Consider the following 17066-nt stretch of genomic DNA (forward strand, 5'->3'; position numbering starts at 1 on the left):
TAAATATTTAATGACGTCTGTCTTTTTACGGATGACGCCCTCTTATGCCGATCCCCCGCATTCTCCTCTAACCGGACGCTGTTTATTACCCGTGGACGAAAGACTACGCTGTCATGTGGATCGGAGGTCACGCGATTCATAATTTATTTGGAGGTGGTGTTATAGAACTCATAGATTTTTGAAACTGTTCAAACGATCCTCATTGTGCTATTGTGAGGAACCGTAAGTACAGTCAACACTTTTCGAACTTTTTGCGGAGCATCTTCCACGATCCGCCCCGTAGCTGGATTATTCATCGCAAGAGATAAATTTGATACATTCAGAGAAGGAGACGAACAGATGACGGTAGAACATGCCATGAAAATGGGGGAGGCGGCGGCATCTGTAGAGTATCGACGCCGCGTGTTACAGAAGTGTAACAGAACTGTTACGGAAGTGTAGGTTTGTCTTTATTTTTCTTTCCTTCAGAGACAAGTAACGGGAAATGTGGGTTGCTTTTTGTCAATAAATAAGTGAATATTCTCCTGTGGCCGTTTACCCCTTCCATATGATCCTGTTTGACGACGGAAACGTCGTCGTGTCCCCGAGACCATTCCTTCTATTCCTTTACCCTGCATAAAAAAAAAGTGGCCACGGTGTTGGACTACCAAGCAGGCGAGCCATGTTCGAACCTCCCACGTCCCAAAAACTTTCTTCTTTTTTTTTTTTTCTACTGTTTGCCTTATTCAAATTTGTGTCCGTATCGTGGTGTAACGTCCCTTTGCAACACTGAGGTGTAAGGACGAGACCTATAACGACAGTTGTTTCTGCACAACTACTCTATTAGCAGCCGCAAGGAAGTGGCTTTCGAATGAGAACCGCAAGCGTTTGATGACAAGGAGACAAGTCAACCGAATCCTCCCCGGAAAACACGTCTGGTGTGTCATACACGACATTAGTGACAGCACGTGTGTGATATGTAATTTGTACGCCTGGTAAGTGAGTGAGATACGCCTCCTTGCCCGATTTACGTCTTCATATGAATGTGATCACTCTTAAGGAAACGAAAACATAATAGTTTGTCACATAAGCTGCAACAAATGAACGCAACAGTTTCACAATTACACAGTTTCTCTGTACTCCCCCGAAACATATGTTTCTAACGTTGTTTGAAGTTGTGTTCCGTTTTGGAAGTTTTGAATCTTGAATTTCTTTGTTGTGACATAGTCCACACGCGTTTATTTGTTGTTTTCATTTCTGTTAGGTATCTGTATGGTATCTCGCCTGCTCTCACTACTCGTCACGTTTACTTGCGACGGTAACGTATTCTTACCACATGACTCATATCCTATAACCAATGTGTTGTATGACAACTGTTGAAACAACAGAAAGAGAACAAACACTTCAAAGGCCGAACGGGCAATTCGTAATGTTGTGAAGAAAATTAGCTGTGCTCAGTATTACACTTGTTAAGCTTCAACCATTCACTTCTCATTTTTGCTTTCTTTTCACATCTCAGTACACCTCCTTCCTGTTTTTGTCGGGCTATCCACTGAACCATCATACCACAAAAAACGAGTTGGTGTGATGAGTTTCCCTTGTTAGAGGCGATATCAGAAGTAAATGAGACTTACTTGCAAACAAGCTAATCTGTCACAGAGAAAAAGATAATACATATACAGGCTATAGAATACCACCGCAGTTCACGGAATTAATTACATAGCCACAAATTATATTGCAAAGGAACTGAGATGAGGGAAAAGAAAGTAACAACAAAAAAAGGAAACATACATGCGTGAAATAAAAAGAAGCGCTGAGAACCGTAACCGCTGTTGATTTTGAGATAGTAACATGGATGCATGCTACTGATATCTGTTAATCTTATGGTGAACCAACTATATACGAGCTAGACCAGTAAACTATATACAGGGTGTTTCAAAAACGGGTTTACAATTTTGGAAATTCATATAAATTAATTCATAGTGTGGTGTGACCGCCAGACACCACACTTGCTAGGTGGTAGCCTTTAAATCGGCCGCGGTCCATTAGTACATGTCGGACCCGCGTGTCGCCACTGTTAGTGATCGCAGACCGAGCGCCACCACACGGCAGGTCTCGAGAGACGGACTAGCACTCGCCCCAGTTGTACGGACGACTTTGCTAGCGACTACACTGACGAAGCCTCGCTCCTTTGCCGAGCAGATAGTTAGAATAGCCTTCAGCTAAGTCCATGGCTACGACCTAGCAAGGCGCCATTAGCCTTACATAGCAATTGATACTTATTGTATAAAGTATGTCTCATCGAGAACGATGTATACAACAAAGATGGATTAAGTTAAGTATTCCAAAAGCTACGTACTTTTCTTTATAGCATTCATTACGTATCCTGTTTCAGACCTCACGCCATCCTTCGTGTGTTTATAGCGTGCATTGCGGTCCCCTCAAATCACACTGTGTCGGCACTTCTGTCGACACATCACATAGTACCTACAGAGGTGATTGTAGTCTCAGTTTGTAGGCAACTACATCGAGTTTCGTTGTGCGTAGTTCGCTAGTGCCGAATCGCACCATAAGAAGGACTAGCGGCAGTTGCGTTGAAGATGACTGCCTTCACTGGACCCGAGTGTGCTCGCTGTGTGTTTTGGTTTCTAGAATCAAAGTCGGCGTCACAGTTCAGAGTAATTTCTGTACCAAGTACGCTAAAGAACCTCCTAGTAGGCTACAATTTATGAGTGGCATAAATGTTCTGTAGAAACAGGATGCTCGGTAAGACACGGTAAATCATCAGGTCGTCCAAGCACATCTGACGAAGTCGTTAAACCAGCGAGACAACGTTTTGTCAGCAGTTCTACGAAATCGATCTGGTGTGCATCTCACGAACGGTAAATCCCACATACGACTGTACGGCGTGTGTTGAGAAACTGTTCGCATTTGAAACTGTAGGGACTGACGATCGTACATGCAATAAAAAGACACTGATAAAATTGCTCACAAGAACTTCTGTGTGGATGTGTTAAATCGGTTACATCATGATGAACATTCCTTGGACAAAATCATCTTTTCTGACGAGTCGACTTTTCACGTAAGTGGCAACGGCTCAAAGGCCTCTGAAAACTATGGGACTTAACATCTATGGTCACCAGTCCCCTAGAACTTAAAACTACTTAAACCTAACCAACCTAAAGACATCACACAACACACAGTCATCACGAGGCAGAGAAAATCCCTGACCCCGCCGGGAATCAAACCCTGGAACCCGGACGTGGGAAGCGAGAACGCTGCCGCACGACCACGAGCTGCGGACTTAAGTGGGAGCGTTTACACACATAATTGTAGGATTTGGCGCAGTAAAAATCCACATCGAACATTGCAACATGTTCGTGATAGCCCTAAACTGAACGTTGTTTGTGCATTGGGCAAGAACGAAGTGTACGACCACTTTTTTTCCGTCAGAGAACCATCAGCGGGATAGTGTACATGGATATGCTACAATTTTTAATACCATAGATCGGTGAGGAAGACCAAGAACGAAATGTTTACTTCAGGCACTATCTGGCTGACGTCCGGGATTTTCTCAGTGACCGCTTTCCAGGTCAATGGACTGGCCGTGATGCGCCAATTGCATGGCCCCTACATTCCCCAGACCTAACAACACTCGATTTTTTTTTTAATGGCAATTCATCAAAGATATCGTGTTTGTACCTCATGTGCCAGCTTCTCTACCTGAACTTAGAGCAAGAATTTACACCACCACTGAGCAAGTTACACATGCAATGCTACAGCGAGTTTGGGAAGAAATTGACTTCCGATGGGATGTCTACAGGATAACCAACGGAAGCCACAAACAACATCTTTAGTTTAAGGTAAAAAATAACCTTCATATGTTTGGCTACAAAATAACACTAAACCCAGTTCTATATCTTCTTTCAATAAATTTATATGAATTTTTAAAGCTGTAAAGTCCTTTCTGAAACACCCTCTATATGACGGTTGCGAAAATCTGGCAAAGCACAAATTTTTATTGCTGTAGTCACGTTCACCGGCTACTCTGACGCCCATTTCTTTATAAAATCTGGAAGCTCTTGAGGAGATGCCCCACCATAAAATCATGTTCCATGATTTCAGCATTCCAGTTTGTAAAACGGACGATGGGGATTTTAGAACCTTTAAGAGTGTGACCACACTACCAAACCAAAAACTGGCGTTCGACGTAGCAACGTACTTTTAAGAAATTTTGAAATGATGACATTTTCAACAGATTTCTGTGAACAGTTGTCTAGCGTATTCTTGACTGTAATCGTGGGAGTCCATTTTCTTCAACTCATATCGAGGGAGACCACTATTTCTTATTTCTCCACCGTCTGTAAATTCCTTGCAACATCTAGTGCCCCAACACGGAGGTAGAAGGCAAATACCAACCTTCAAACACAAACACTTAAGAAAATACTATATCAAACTTGAAACACACAGACTACTAGATTTCAAGGCAAAAGTGAAACAATAGTTTTATCCGACCCTCAAGCCAAAGAATGTGCTTAATGAAAATTATGATAATTAGGGTTGTGAAGTTTGGGTAGGTCACAATTTTCTGTGTGGTGCATTAAATGTCTGTTACTTATGTTCTGATTCTAGTTTTACATTACAGTTAAAAGACACTATTGCCTCTAGGCTATATATATATACAAATTTTGTAGATTAAGATTTATTATTATTATTAGTAAAGTTAAAGTATTTTTATAGGAAATATGGTATGTTATAAAAAGCAAGCCAAACAAATGATACTGCTGATTTCCCTGCAAATTTGATTTTCACAAATATCTGTTTTTCTCTAACCTTTGCATATATGCTTTGACCCTTTATGGTTCTCAGTGCCTGCATGATTATCGTAGTTTACGCTAGTGACTGAAAAATCCACAGACTACCTTTAAAACTCAATGCAGTGTCACGCATAGTGAACTCGTAATATTATGGAATAGCGGTAGTTCTTAATAACAAGTACTGAACTTAGAGGTGGGGGTTTTGATCGGACACAAAGTAAAATCTAACACAACTGCAAAACGAAATAAATAATAACTCATAAGAAACGTAAGCAGGACATTAGGGGGAAATAAGGTGAAAGGAACACAGGATGTCTAAAAGAGAATTCACTACACATGTAACGAAAGAATAGCAAACCTTGGAATCGATAACCAGAAGTAGGCCGTATAGGTCAATTTTAGTTGTAGAATCCAAGGTTATTTATCGCTTTTATGCAGCAGTACAGGAAGCGATGATAGAATAATGGAACGTGTCGACAACTACACGGTATCACGCATTCTAAAAGAATGCGCAGTTACACGATTTTTGTTTTGGTGTTACTTTCTGTACTACTGTTGTTGCCGCAGTGGTTCAAATGGCTCTGAGCACTATGGGAGTTAACATCTGAGTTCATCAGTCCCCTAGAACTTAGAACTGCTTAAACCTAACTAACCCTACGGACATCACACACATCCATGCCCGAGGCAGGATTCGAACCTGCGACCATAGCTGCCGTGCGGTTCCAGACGGAAGCGCCTAGAACCTCTCGTCCACCTCGGCCGGCCGCTCGACTAATATCTGAAGTACTGCTGGAGATAACTGAAATCATGAATCCTGCAGGACTGTCCATAAACTTGTAAGAGTACGAGGGGGTGGAAATCTCTTCTGAACAGTATGTTGCAAGACATCCCAGTGTTTAAACTCAGAAGAGTGTTCCTGGAGCCACTGTGTAGGAATTCTCCAGGTGTGGGGTGTCGCATTGTCCTGCTGGAATAGCCCAAGTCCGTCGGGAAGCACAATGGACATGAATGGAAGCAGGTGATCAGACACGATGCTTACACACGTGTCACCTGTCAGAGCCGTACCTAGACGTATCAGGGCTCCCATATCACTGCGACTGCGCATCCCCACACCATTACAGAGCCACCGCCAGCTTGAACAACCCCCTGCTGGCATGCAGGGTCCATGGATTCTTCTATCTACATCTACATCCATACTCCGCAAGCCACCTGATGGTGTTGAATACCTCTATCGGTTCTCCCTTATATTCCAGTCTCGTATTGTTCGTGGAAAGAAGGATTGTCGGTATGCCTCTGTGTGGGCTCTAATCTCTCCGATTTTATCCTCATGGTCTCTTCGCGAGATGTATGTAGGAGGGAACATTATACTGCTTGACTCCTTGGTGAAGGTATGTTCTCGAAACTTCAACAAAAGCCCGAGCTACTGAGCGTCTCTCCTGCAGAGTCTTCCACCGTTGTTTATCTATCATCTCCGTAACGTTTTTGCGATTACTAAATGATCCTGTAACGAAGCGCGCTGCTCTCCGTTGGATCTTCTCTATCTCTTCTATCAACCCTATCTGGTACGGATCCCACACTGCTGAGCAGTATTCAAGCAGTGGGCGAACAAGTGTACTCTAACCTACTTCCTTTGTTTTCGGATTCCATTTCCGTAGGATTCTTCCAATGAATCTATGTGGCATCTGCTTTACCGACGATCAACTTTATATGATCACTACATTTTAAATCACTCCTAATGCCTACTCCCAGATAATTTTTGGAATTAACTGCTTCCAGTTGCTGACCTGCTATATTGTAGCTAAATGATAAGGGATCTTTCTTTCTATGTATTCGCAGCACATTACACTTGTCTACATTGAGATTCAATTGCCATTCCCTGCACCATGCGTCAATTCGCTTCAGATCATCCTGCGTTTCAGTACAATTTTCCATTGTTACAACCTCTAGATATACCATAGCATCAGCCGCAAAATGCCTCAGTGAACTTCCGATGTCATCCGCAAGGTCATTTATGTATATTGTGAATAGCAACGGTCCTACGACACTCCCCTGCGACACACCTGAAATCACTCTTACTTCGGAAGACTTATCTCCGTTGAGAATGACATGCTGCGTTCTGTTATCTAGGAAGTCTTCAATCCAATCACACAATTGGTCTGATAGTCCATATGCTCTTACTTTGTTCATTAAACGACTGTGGGGAACTGTATCGAACGCCTTGCGGAAGTCACGAAACACAGCATCTACCTGGGAACCCGTGTCTATGGCCCTCTGAGTCTCGTGGACTAATAGCGCGAGCTGGGTTTCACACCATTGTCTTTTTCTAAACCCATGCTGATTCCTACAGAGTGGATTTCTAGTCTCCAGAAAAGTCATTATACTCGAACATAATACGAGTTCCAAAATTCTACAACTGATAGACGTTAGAGATATAGGTCTATAGTTCTGCACACCTGTTCGACGTCCCTTCTTGAAAACGGGGCTTACCTGTGCCCTTTTCCAATCCTTTGGAATGCTACGCTCTTCTAGAGACCTGCGGTACACCGCTGCAAGGAGGGGGGCAAGTTCCTTCTCGTACTCTGTGTAAAATCGAACTGGTATCCCATCAGGTCCAGCGGCCTTTCCTCTTTTGAGCGATTTTAATCGTTTCTCTATCCCTCTGTCGTCTATTTCGATATCTCCCATTTTGTCATCTGTGCGACAATGTAGAGAAGGAACTACAGTGCAGTCTTCCTCTGTGAAACAGCTTTGGAAAAAGACACTCATGACGCTATCCCCATACCCGTGCATGTCCATTCGCTCAATACAGTTTGAAACGACGTCCAAACAGGCAACATGTTTCCAGTCAACAACAGTCCAATGTTGGTGTTGACGGGCAGGGAGTAAATCTTTGTCGTGCAGTCATCAAGGGTACACAAGTGGGCCTCCGGCTCTGAACCCATACCAATGATTCTTTTTCTTTTTCTTTTTTCTTTTTTTCTTTTTTGAATGGTTTGCACGCTGACCCTTGTTGATGGCCCAGCATTGAATCTGCAGCAATTTTCAGAAGGGCTGCACTTTTGTCACGTTGAACAATTCTCTTAAGTCGTCGTTAGTCCTGTTCTTGCAGAACCTTTTCCTGCCCTCAGTGATGTCGGAAACTTGATGTTTTCCGTGTTCCTTCTATTCACAGTACACTCGAGAAACGGTCGTATTGGATAACACCCACTTCGTCGCGACCTCGGAGATGCTGAGTCCCAGCGCTCGTGTGCTGACTTATAACACCACGTTCGAACTCACTTAAATCTTGGTAACCTTCCATTGTAGCAACAGTAACCGATCTAACAATTCCAGAATGAGATTTTCACTCTGCAGCGGATTGTGCGCTGATATGAAACTTCCTGGCAGATTAAAACTGTGTGCCGGACCGAAGACTCGAACTAGGGGCCTTTGCCTTCCGCGGGCAAGTGCTCTACCAACTCAGCTACCCAAGCACGATTCACGCCCCGTCCTCACAGCTTTACTTCTGCCAGTATCTCGTCTCCTACCTTCCAAACGTTACAGAAGCTCTCCTGCAAACCTTGCAGAACTAGCACTCCTGAAAGAAAGCTGTGAGGGCAGGGTGTGGGTCGTGCTTGGGTAGCTCAGTTGGTAGAGCACTTGCCTGCGAAAGGCAAAAGTCTCCGAGTCTCGGTCCGGCACACAGTTTTAATCTGGCAGGAAGTTTCATATCAGCGCACACTCCGCTGCAGAGTGAAAATATCATTCTGTACCATTTGATACTTTGCCTATGTTGCACTCAACATTCTTCACTATGAAGCTAGTGTCGTAAGTAAACAGAAATATCTCATGATCACCTGTTGTATAAAAAGAAATATCATTTAGATATATAATAAACATCCCCCAATCAGAACCCATGTTATACCTGTCCTTATTGTTGTGGATGTATGATCTTTCGCTGTATGTTCTTAACCCTAGTATCAGTAGTGGGGGGGGGGGGGGGGGGGGCAAAAATTGCCCACAGTATTCGTTTTATTTGTGTAATATATCTATTTGTTGGAGTGAAGAAGCAAGAATTTAGTTAATTGTAGAAAAATATCTAGAGAATGTGCTGTCATATATAATTTTTATGAAGTATTTAAATCTGCCTATTACATTTAATTTAAGTGCGGGCAGTTTTTGCCCCCCCCTCCTCCCCCCCCCCCCCTTAGACATCGGAGAGAGAACTTTTCTCATTAAAATATTTCTCAATATGGCAGAAAGAAATGCAGTTTCTGACTGTGGGTACCGCTGTATTGTGTTGCCATTGTTGTTTTGAAATAAATTTCCTTTGTTGTTCGAGCATGTGTACACTACTCGCAGTTCTAATAAAGTGTTTCTTCAGTATCAGAGGTTTCTTGCAGATGAAGAGGTGTCAGCTATAATAAATGAAGCAAGTGAAGTTGATGAAATTGATCCAGAAAAAGATGATATAGTTGTGACATACAATAGTGATACAGCAATTGAAAATGAGTCATGTTGATGGACTTCATCCCCTGATAAACAGCATGTAGGTGCTTCCAGCATCATTGTTACGGCAAAAAGCGGCAGGGAGTATATTAATGTGCGTCCAAGGCAAGTACGCAGGTCAGCACAAAAATAGTGAATTTTCGTCAAGGCTTGACTCATGAAGACGTGACCTCTAGTGTGTCAGAATCTTTCAAAAAGTTTATAACTCCCGAAATAATGAAGATTATCGGGGATTATACAAACCAAGAATCTCGTAATAAGAACTTAAAACTTACAACCATAGAAGAAATGTACACCTTCATTTATACATCCACAGACGTAGTCGAGGAGCTTTACAATGATGAAAAGTTAAATTTGGTGGGAACACTGAAGAGTAACAAAAAATACATACCATAACAGCTAAAGAAGAGGTATATTCCTCTAAGTCCTTATCCACAGACCCAGAAATAGGCAACACACCAGGTTTCATACATCCCCAAACTGAAGCTTACAAAGAATCTCCTGCTTGATATGCAATCTGTAGTTTTCCCAGAGTATTTCCAATTTGAACAGTTCTCGGGTATCCGACCGGGCAGCGTCGTAATTTCTCTACAAGATTTCGACAGATGTACACGCTGCCATCTTCAGGTGCTTCCTGACGAATGCTGTGCTGTTCTAGAGATGGGGACCCTCCACGCCTGCACCAACGTGGTGACCAAACCAAAAGCTCTACTGTCACTTCCGTAAACATGTTAGTTATCTAGTAAGTGGATCACAGGATGCTGGGCTGTGATGTTATCCGTGCGTCTGGGTAAGACTACGCATTAACACGCCCATCAGGTGATAGATAGTGGACGAAACGTGAGTGAGGGTAGCGATTTGAAGAGCAGAGGGAAAAAAGTGCCACGGATCGTGCCATGGGAAAAAAACCTCTGTGACAGTGGGATGGGTAGTAAGAGCAGTAGTGGCTTACTAGCTGCGATAGGTCATGCAAGGTTGGATTTGTTAGTATGGGTACATGCATCGTTACCGTGGCAAGCGATGGCGATGTATCTCAGTTGCTGCAGCCGCTACATTCCTGGAACAATTAGGATCATTATATATTAGTGGGAGATCGGCCTTAGATCATCTCATTGTGTGTGTGTGTGGGGGGGGGGGGGGAGGCGGGGTGGAGCTTGTCTGCATGCAGTGCGGCTTCCCTGCGTGGTGCCAGTTATTCGGCAGTGTGTTCCAGCTGGATATCCAGTAATGGCGTCTGATTAACAGGGGCTCACCAGTACCGTTGTGTTTGTGTGAGCTTGGCCATAGATGTTAGGTCCTTACAAGTATATCTTTTGGTCTTTTATGTTTCCATCTATGGTTGTGGTCATAGTTCCCCAGATTCAGAATAAACGGGTTCTGCGAATATCTGGAGTTTCTGTATAGTCTTGTGGTGAGTTTGTGGATTACCTAAGTGAGAGTCTCGAGTCAGTATTCCCACTGAAGGTCCGCGATGCGTGTGTATCGTGGAGCATTGCTTATGATTTTGAGTACTTTGTTTTGTATGAGCTGCAGACGGCGCAGGCGTGCAGGCGCAGCGTATCCCCAAACAGGAGCTGCGTACGTCATCAGGGGTCGAGTAAGTGTCATGTACATGGACCTCGGCACACTTCTGTTCAGTGTGCTACGCCTGTTGAGAATAGGGTGCAGCTGTTTGAGCCTCGCGGTAGCTTGGTTGGTCATGTGTTGTATGTGGTCCCCCCAGAGTAATTTCCGGTCCAGACAGACACCGAGGTATTTGACTTTCTCGCGGAAACGTATCGGGCGTGCATGTAGAGTTATTGGTCTGCAGTAGCGGTGTTTGCGCAGTTGCTTCGGTCTTCTAGTGAACAGAACGGCTTCGCACTTGTCGACGTTTACTCTAACACGCCATTTCTCCAACCAAGGCTCAGCCACTCTGAGTGCAGTCTGTAAGCGTGACGTAATGTTTGATGGTTTCCGATCTTGCCCGAGGACGGCTGTGTCATCCGCGTAGATTGCCATCGTTGTGTTGTGTGTGGTTGGGAAATCGTTTATGTAGAGGTTAAACAGTAGGGGCTCCAGGACGCTTCCCTGGGGTACCCCCACGTGTATACCATGTCGTGTTGATTGTTTTCCCTGCACGTCAGTGTTGAAATTACTGTCTGTGAGGTATGAGTGTATTAGACGCACCAGCCCGTCAGGGAATCCCGTTTCACTGAGTTTGTGAATGAGGCCGTTGTGCCATAGACGTTCGAAAGCCTTTTCGATGTCCAGGAATAACGCCCCTGTTGCTTTGTTTGTGTTGAAGCCATGTGTTATATGTTCAGCGACCCGTAAGAGTTGTTGTGTTGTGGAGTGGTGATTCCTCCTCTCGGCGCCCTATATATACTAGCCCTTATCCCCTCCATTGGTCCTCTCCTGGTGTCTGGCTACTGAAGGTGGTGGGGGAAGCGGCGCCTGGGTCTGAATTGGGGTCTGCAGTCTTCGTGCTGCCGGCGTCGGGGGTGGTCCCCGATCTCTGGGACCGCATCTTTCTCTCCAGGCTGAGCACAGGCTTCAAAGCCTGACTAAGTTGAAGGCCGCTGTCATTATTAATTAGATCGTCCTGGGCGATGGTGCTCTACCGTTTCTTGACGTCCTGGTGAAATGGAAACCTGACGGCAACCTAGGACACAGTGTATACAGAAAACCTACACGCACTGATTTGTACGTAAATGCCTTCAGTTGCCACCACAACTCCCAGCGTGAAGGCGTTTTGCGCACACTTGTTCACTGGGCGTATGGAAAAGGGTAGAGAAATCTGTGTGACTTTTATAGATTTAGAAAAGGCTTTTGATAGAGTTCAGTGGAACAAGATGATATCTTGAAGAGGAAAGGAGTAGATTGGAAAGAGAGACGACTGATACAGAATCTATATTTACACCAGATAGTAAGGATAAAGATTGGAAATGAAATGTCAGAAGGAAGCAGCATTGGACGAGGTGTTAGACAAGATTGTTGCCTTTCCCCACTGTTGTTTAATGTATACCTTGAAGAGATTATTGCGAAAAGCTTAGATGGGAAAAGAGGAATATGTATTGGTGGAAAGAGAATAGAATGTATAAGATTTGCTGATGACATGGTATTAGTGGCAGAAAGTGAGCGGACAGTGAATAACATGCTCAAAGATCTGAATGAAGCTTGTGTGGAATATGGGATGCAAGTAAACACAGCAAAAACAAGGAGTATGGTCATCAGTACAAGACGCAGACTGTCCAATATTAAAATAGGACGATCTACCACTAGCCAAGTAAGTGAATTTAAATATCTCAGAAGCACAATAACCGAAGACTTGAGATGTCACCAGGAGGTGAAAACTCCAATTGCCATAGCGAAGGAGGCATTCAACAGAAAGAGGAGACCCTTATGTGGCAAATTAGCTAAAGGACTAATGAAAAGGCTTGGCAAATGTTTTGTCTGGAGTGTGGCACTATATGGGGGAGAAACATGTACACTGAGACGAGAGTATGAAAAAAGGTTAGAAGCATTTGAGATGTGGATGTGGAGGAGAATGGAGAGAATAAACTGGATGGAAAGAGTTATGAAAGAGTATTGGAAAGGGCTGGTGAGAGAAGATGTCTGCTGAACGTTGTAAGAGAAAGGAAAAAGAACTGGTTGGGACATTCATTAAGAAGGGAGTCCTTGCTAGCAGATGCTTTGGAAGGATTGGTTTGTGGGAGAAGACTGAGAGTAAGAAGGAGATACAAGATGATAGACGACATAAAGGGAAGAGGAAATTATGCAGGCCTGAAGGGGATGGCAGAAGACCAGACAGCCTGGAGAACAACCACGTGAAAACCTGCCTTTAGGCAGAACACTGATGATGATGATGATGATGATGATGATGATCGATCTGCGATCAAGAGAGCCTTCCAGCAGAACTGCAGCACCTCGAGACAACATTTCGGAAAAATGGGTACAACCAGAAGCAAATAAGGCACGCACTTAGAGAGACCGTGCCAAGAGAAGAAAAAGACGAAACAGAAGAACACAAGTCATTGGCGTGCATTCCATTTGTTGGGAACACCTCAAGAAAAATCGGTAGAATCCTGGGGAAACACAATGTGAAATGTGTATTACGACCCCCTGCAGAAACCTTGACTCTACTGGCGTCAGTGAAAAATGACCTAGGCCTTCGGAAACCAGGCATTTATCAAATTCCCTGTCAGTGCGGAAAATCATACATTGGGGAGTCAGTCCGCAATGGAGAAGAAAGGTTCCACGAACACAAGCGATATATCGAATTACGCCACGCCACTAAATCAGCCGTGGCTCACCATTGACTGGGTATACTGTGGACTATGAAAAACAAAAATACTCTGTCAATCCTCCTACTTTTGGGACTGCGTTACTAAAGAGGCCATCGAAATCAGACTACAGGACGATGTAATAAATAAAGACGGCGGCCTTCAACTTAGTCAGGCTTTGAACCCTGCACTCAGCCTGGACAGAGAGATGCGGTCCCAGAGATCGAGGACAGCCCCCGACGGCGGCAGCAGGGAGACTGCAGACCCCAGTTCAGACCCAGGCGCCGCTTCCCCCACCACCTCCAGTAGCCAGGAGAGGAACGGTGGAGGGGGTAACGGCTAGTATATATAAGGCGCAGAGAGGAACAGCACTGCATTCGTCAGGAACCACCTGAAGATGGCAGCGTCTACGTCTGCCGAAATATTGTGGAGAAATTACGATGCTACCCGGTCGGATACCCGAGAACTGTTCAAATCTCCTACTTCTTTCCACACAACACAATGATATCAAGGTGTATGAGTCGCCAGAGAAAAAAAAAAGACAAGCATCCATCTCCACTAAAATCGAGGGACGAGAAGGAGGTCATTATCTCTCTTTGTCACCTTGATAGATATTGCCTGTCTCAGTGCCGGAACAATTTTCAAGATAAACAACCCAAACTGGAATAAGAACAATGTAAGAAGGCTGTATCTGCTAGAATTAGATCAACAGCTCGTTAGGCAAGCTGTGGAAGAGACAGCAAAGAATTTCATGGGTTTGCAAAAGCCTATCGTCTCTGCAGTGGAAAGTGATCTAGGGAAAATGCTGCCCAGCAGTACTGCAACTGTTCAATCTGTTGAATTTTATTCAAGAGGAAGATGTCATATCTTTTTGAAGAGTAAAAACTCTAAAAAGGAAAAAGACAAGATGACAAAAGTGTCTATTGTTTGTGCAGGTGCTCCAAGTATGTGTGTTCCACACATTCTGCAAAAACAATCATATGCAAAGGTTGTGAAATTGAAAGTGAAAGTGAGCAGGAAGGAAAAGATCAACTGTAATTTCTGAGTTTATTTTCTGTTTTCTTGTTTGTGGTTTGCTATTGTACGTTCTTTTATGATTTCTTAATATAAGTCTGTTGTATATGAAATGTTAGTTTCATGAGAAAATATAGTAATATTTCTCATATTCATTACTTTATTTATTGTATTTGTATAGGTTATAGTGTTCCTGATAACTATGGAAAGTGTGTTGCAACCTAGTAAAGAAATTCCTCGTTCATTAAATAATCAAAACAAAACAAACAAAAATGTCAAAATGTGAAAAGAATGTGAGGACAATTCTTGCCCCCCACCCCCACCCCCTTAGACACCCATGAGACAGATTCGAGTTTAGCGGTGCTAGGGTTAAGAGATGGGGACTCTGTAGAGAAGTATGGTGCTCTTTCGTATACTATTAATAAATGTGCTTTTACAGTTCCAGTATTTTATTTACAGTGTAATGACTGCTACTGTTTTGGTAGCTCTCTTATTTGATACAGCACAACGTATTTCTCAGTAATATGTAGTTTCCCTGCCTCGTGTTGTCCACAGCAGAAATAAAATTTTTGTACTGGGTGATCAAAAACTGAATAAATCACGGAATAATGTAGAAAGAGAGATAAAAATTGACACACATGCTTGGAATGACATGGGGTTTTATTAGAACCAAAAAACTACAAAAGTTCAAAACATGTCCGACAGATGGCGGTTCATCTGATCAGAATAGCAATAATTAGCATAACAAAGTAAGGCAAAGCAAAGATGATGTTCTTTACAGGAAATGCTCAATATGTCCACCATCATTTCTCAACAATAGCTGTAGTCGCGGAATAATGTTGTGAACAGCACTGTAAAGCATGTCCGGAGTTATTGTGAGGCGTTGGCGTCGGATGTTGTCTTTCAGCATCCCTAGAGATGTCGGTCGATCACGATACACTTGCGACTTCAGGTAACTCCAAAGCCAATAATCGCACGGACTGAGGTCTGCAGACCTGGGAGGCCAAGCATGACGAAAGTGGCGCACACGATCATCACCAAACGACGCGAGCAAGAGATCTTTCACGCGTCTAGCAATATGGGGTGGAGCGCCATCCTGCATAAACATCGTACGTTCCAGCAGGTGTTTATCAGCCAGGCTGGGGATGATGCGATTCTGTAACATATCGGCGTACCTCTCACCCGTCACGGTAGCAGTTACAAAACCAGAATCACGCATTTCCTCCAAGAAAAAAGGCCCGATAACGGTAGATGTGGTAATTCCAACCCATACCGTGACTTTCTCGTCGTGCAATGGAGTTTTGACGACAGTTCTAGGATTTTCAGTAGCCCAAATTCTGCAGTTGCGGGCGTTGACAGACCCTCAGAGCGTGAAATGAGCTTCGTCGTCCACAACACGTTACTCAACCAATCGTCATCTTCCGCCATCTTATGAAACGCCCACACTGCAAATGCCCTCCGCTTCACTAAATCGCCAGTAACAGTTCACGATGCCGATTGATTTTGTACGGATAGCATCGGAGGGTACGCCTCAGTGCCAACGAAACAGTAGCGTATGGAATGCCTGTGCGACGTGCGACTGCACGAGCGCTGACTTCCCCGTACATAGACGAACCCGCTACAGTCTCCATTTCTTCCTGAACTGTCTCAGCAGCATTTCGCCTTGTGCTCGGTCGGTCACTACGGGGTCTATCGTCTAAACAACCCGTGGCTTCGAACTTCGAAATCATTCTCGCCACAGCTGCATTTGTCAACGGACCTATACGCGTTCGAATCCCCTTCCTATGGCGGTAGGGTCGTAACGCTGAAGTAGCCCATTCCCCATTTTGATAATACAGCTTCACTAAAAGCGCCTTTTCAGGTAACGTCAACATGCTGCGACTGCTAGCGCACCTGATTCTCTCTCACATTACAGCTCCTTTTATACACGATTGTCATGTGCAGTCACTGAGGTTTTGCTGTCCAGCGCCATTTGTCGGACATTTTGTGAGCTTTTTTTTTTTGTTCTAATAAAACCCCATATCATTCCAAGCATGTGTGTCAATTTTTACCTCTTTATCTACATTATTCTGTGGTTTATTAAGTTTATCAAATTTATACTGACTTTTTGATCACCCGGTAGAAGCAGTAATCTGACTTGTATCCAGTAACGAATGGAAGCTTCAGCTGATTGAACTGATATTATATACAATAATAACTGACTGTGACAGCCCTTGATAATTACCGTGTCCTTGTCTTGTGCGAACAGAGAGCTGGAGATTGACTACTGTGACGGAGACCAAGACGTACTGGACAGAATTACTGCCCAGATGCCAAACCTGAGGGCGGAGGGCACCCTCGGGACACCCATCACAGGTGACTTTTGTGAAGATCACGAAGAGGGTGACTACGAGTGAGACTGTTCCAGCGTCTGTACGCAGTCAGCACCTGGAGCTGGCTAACTGTAGGACTGGCACATTACTGGAGGCTGCAATCATGTTCTGTAGGTCCTGACTACAAAACT

Source organism: Schistocerca serialis, chromosome 12, assembly GCF_023864345.2.
Source record: "Schistocerca serialis cubense isolate TAMUIC-IGC-003099 chromosome 12, iqSchSeri2.2, whole genome shotgun sequence".
Classification (NCBI taxonomy): Eukaryota; Metazoa; Arthropoda; class Insecta; order Orthoptera; family Acrididae; genus Schistocerca; species Schistocerca serialis.